A 4,608-nucleotide genomic window follows, 5' to 3' on the forward strand; every position below is an offset into this window, starting at 1 on the left:
TGTGGGGCTGGGGCAATAGCTCAGTAGAATAAGCACTTTCCTGGAAAGATCAAGGGCCTAAATTCAATCCCAGGTTCTGAAAAAACAAACAAACAAATAAACAAAAAAACACCTGACATGAAAGTATATTACAAAGTTACTGTACTAAAATAAGCATCGTACTGACAAAAAAATACAGACCTGTGGATCAATGGAATAAATTAAAATATGCAGACTCCCCTACTAGCACACTGAGCCACTTTATGTTTGACAAATGAGCCAAGCATATTCACTGAAGGAAAGACAGCCTCTTTAACAAATGAGCTGGAAAAAACAAAACAAAACTGGATTTCCACATGCCAAAAAATAAAAATGGATCATGTCAGGGCCAGTCAGAAATCTCAGAGGACTACAGCATCCGGTTTAGGCAGAGTGCAGGGATGGGGTTTAATCCCTGGCCTGCCTTGTCAGTTGTTCCCTGGGGGTGCAATGAGACTGTGATTGAGACTGGGCATGGTGGCATATGCCTATAATCCCAGCACTTGGTAGACTGAAAACAGAAGTTTCACTACTAGTCTGATCTATGTAGTGAGATCTGTAGACCCTGTCCTAAATAAAAAAATCTATGTCTATCACTATACAAAACTAAAGTCAAAATGAATTAAAGATCTGAATATTAAAGTAGAAACAATAAAACTACTGCAATAGAAAGTAGGTAGGTTACTTGAAGATATATGGGTAGGCAGAAAGTTCATGAAGGGAAACCAAACTTCATGAGAAATAATTCAAGGAATTAACAAGTGGCATCTCATCCTATTGAAAAGTTTTTATATGTCAAAAGAAATCACCAAAAAAGTGGTAGGAAAACCCACAAATTGGGAAAGAATGTTAGCCAACATTGCCTCATGAAAAGGACTTCTGGGGCCTGAAAGATGGCTCAGTAGAATAATAAGTGCTTCCCTGGCAAACCAAGGGCCTGAGACTTCAATTTCTAGTTCCACAAAAAAAAAAGAAAGAAAGAAAGAAAGAAAGAAAGAAAGAAAGAAAGAAAGAAAGAAAGAAAGAAAGAAAGAAAGAAAGGATGTCTATCTAGAATATACATAAGAATTGAAAAAATTCAGACCTCCAATTTTAAAAACCCAATCCTAAATAGGTATCTGAGGTGAATACATACTTCCAGAAAGAAGAAATACAAACATCAGATAAATTATAAACATATGAAAAAAAATGTTTAGTATTCCTTGTCATTCAAGAGATGTAAATTAAAACTACTGGGATTTCATCTCACCCCAGAAGACATGTCTATCACGAAGAAATCAACAAATATAAAATGCTGGAGGGCTATGGGGGTATACAAATAGTTCTCCATTGTTGAAATGAGTGTAGACTGGTGCAACCACTATGGAAATCAGTGTGGAGATTTCTCACACAACTAGAATTAGAGGTCCTATTAGACCCAACTATTCCCCTTCCAGATATTTTCCTAGAAGAATTAAAAACATCATACCACAGAGATATATGTACACCTATATTTATAGCAACAAAATTTGTCATAGCTAAATCTTAGAAACAACACAAACGCCCACCAACTGAAGCACAGATAAAAAAGAAGTACTACTTAGCTATAAAGAATCATATAAATGAGACATGTATGCAATTTGAGACCATATTGATTTGTGAAATAAGTAAGACTCACATCATAGTATCCCTATAGTATAAGCTGAAATAAATAATGTTCAAACTTTATCATAGCTGTTTAATAGGAAGAAAGTGTAAAAAAGGAAATAGGAAGTAAGATGGAGGAAAGGAAACAGATAGCAAAGGAAATGGGAGATATATTATATATATATATATATATATATATTAGCTAAGACAGTTATAGTATTAATTTCTATTAGTTTGTTAAACAGAAAGCTTTTGGCTTATATTTTTCAACCAATATTTGTGCTTATATCTTATAATGTAAGCAAATATTTTTAATTTAGCAATATGCAATGTATGAACCATCATGAATTACTCTCCTGCTATCTTATTTTGAAATTTTTATCAATTTTTATTATTTTTCTATTTAAAATAAAAATGATTATTTAGCAGCTTTTAGTGAGTGAGAAATGAGCCAAGGAGTAAGAAAATGATTGCTTCTAAACATATTTAAAATCAAATGGCAATGATGATATTTTCTAATGCACATAGTACTTTCAGTTTACAAAGCTTATAGATCTATTACCTAATTTACTTTTTCAACAGGTTACTCTCTGTAAAATAGATCCATGTGTTATGATAATCATTTATTTTTTCAAGATTTAAATCATTTATTGTCATAGGAGTAATTTTCATCTCCACAATTTTTGAGTGATTAAAAGGTTTTATCTCATGTCAATGTAGCTTGTCAGTTTGATATATTCATATAGGTCCACTTATTATCATTTTTCTATTATGTGACCAAGAAGAGTTTCTACTGAAGTCTTCATACATTTATTATTCTTACAGGAATAACTCCTCTACAAATTCCTTAGTATAGGGGCTGGGGAGAGGGCTCAGTAGAATAAGCACTTCCCTGGCAAGTTCAAGGATCAGAGTTCAATCCCCGGTTCTGCCAAAAAAAAAAAAAAAAAATCCTTAGTATGAACCTCATTATATTAGAAGTTTTGTTCTAAGCGATTGTCTTCTAACATTTATTTTTGCATCTGTTTAGGCAATACTTTTACCACATTTGTTAGTTATATAAGAATTTTCTCTGCCATGATTCCCAAAAATATTTAAATGACTCACATAGTTAAAAGATAATTTTATTGGAAGACTTAGCTTTCTGAAGAAGCTGACTCCTGATTTTGCTATCTTCATGTCTTATCTCTGCAGTCAAGGCTTTATGAAGATCAGTTCAACTGGGTTTAAATCTCCCTCCAAATACCTTTAATAAATTAAAGAAAAATAATTTTCTGTTGAACACTCATATAAACAACATAGAAATAAACATATAGTAGTTCTGATTTTTTACTTCATGTTCCGATCTTATGTCTCATATCCCTGAATTAGAGTTGTCTAATCAGAAAGTGATACTTCATAGGTGAAAAAGTACTTATAAGATAGAACATATTATGAGTCATTTATGGAGGGGAGCATTTGAGTGTTTTCAAATTCAGTATTGTGTTACAGAGAAAGTCACTAGGATAATCAGAAGAAGGAAGGGGAATAAATGAAAATTGATTATACAAAATGGAATATAAACACAAATTGGGATGACTGTTAATAGAAGAACTAATAATCGATGGGTAACGTGTTAAAAGAAGGCAAAATAAAAATATTGGGGAAGACCCTACTGTATAAAAGAAAAGATACACTGATAAATGAGATTCAAATAAAGCATTTCGGCATTGCAAACATTAACCAAAATCTTGTAACAATGCAGTCAGAATGGTTAAGACTTGTGCAAACAGCATTTTGGGATTTGTTTTTATTTATTTATTTAATTTTTTAAAATTTTATTTATTTGTGTGTGTGTGTGTGTGTGTGTGTGTGTGTGTGTGGCTAGCTCAGCCCACCAGGGGGCGGGGCTGGCTAGCATGTGGTGCTGGGGGATTGAACCACGGTCCCTGTGTTTTGCTAAGCTTGTTCTAAGTAGGTGCTTTAGACCACTGAGCCATCCCACCAGCCCCAGCATTTTGGGTTTTGAACTTTATCTAATTTGATTCCCTTATCCCTTCCTGCATGTTATCTTTGACAGTAAAGAGCAAGAAAACAAAGTAAAAACTTTCAGTCTAGCCTCAAAGAAGAAAAGGAGTAGGGCACATTAGAAAACTGTCATTCAGGGGCCGGGGAGATGGCTCAGTGGAATAAGTGCTTCCCTGGCAAGGACAAGGGCCTGAGTTCAATCCCCAGTTCTGAAAAAAAAAACAAAACAAAAACAAAAAACCCTGTCATTCAATCTGTCCAAAATTACCTAAGAAAATACTATGCAATTTTCTATTTTTCATTTTACTTTCCTTATATTTCAACCAGTGGTCCAATCAGTGATAAATGCTTAATATCGCAACTGCCTGAGATGGTGATAACCTATAAGGGTATAAAACAAAGCAAACCAAAATGTGTTTTTAAAAGTAAAATCTGAGAAATGATGCAACCGTGGGGGCCCTTAATGGGAAATGATAGGTATGATGGAAAGAAGTGACATGGCACTGATTTTTCACTTGTGGCAGAATGTAATATTTGGCACAAGTAGGGGAAAATACCTTAAACAGGAGTATGAACTTTTCTCTAAGCAGCCAGAGTATGCACCAACACACACAATGTCCCTCAGCAGTCTAAAAGACATTAATTTTATGGTTTAAAAATCTCTCTCAAATTAATATATGACAAGTATGGCAAGAGAAACAGATCTATGTGGTTATAAATGAGGCAAACATACACTGACACTATGAACACGTTGTTTCATCTCAGAGACCACCACTTTTAATAGCCTGTTGGTTATTCCTCACATTATCCTATTTTCTCATAACTTATCCAAATGTCTTTTTAATTTTTTACATTATTAATACATCTTTGTAATTCATGCTGTTTACAGATATCTTGGGGAGTGGTATCATATACATATTACAGCTTGTATTTTTCCTCAGCCCCCCTTCCTATATT

This window comes from Octodon degus, unplaced genomic scaffold (genome assembly GCF_000260255.1).
Source record: "Octodon degus isolate 3935 unplaced genomic scaffold, OctDeg1.0 scaffold00224, whole genome shotgun sequence".
In the NCBI taxonomy this organism is placed as follows: Eukaryota; Metazoa; Chordata; class Mammalia; order Rodentia; family Octodontidae; genus Octodon; species Octodon degus.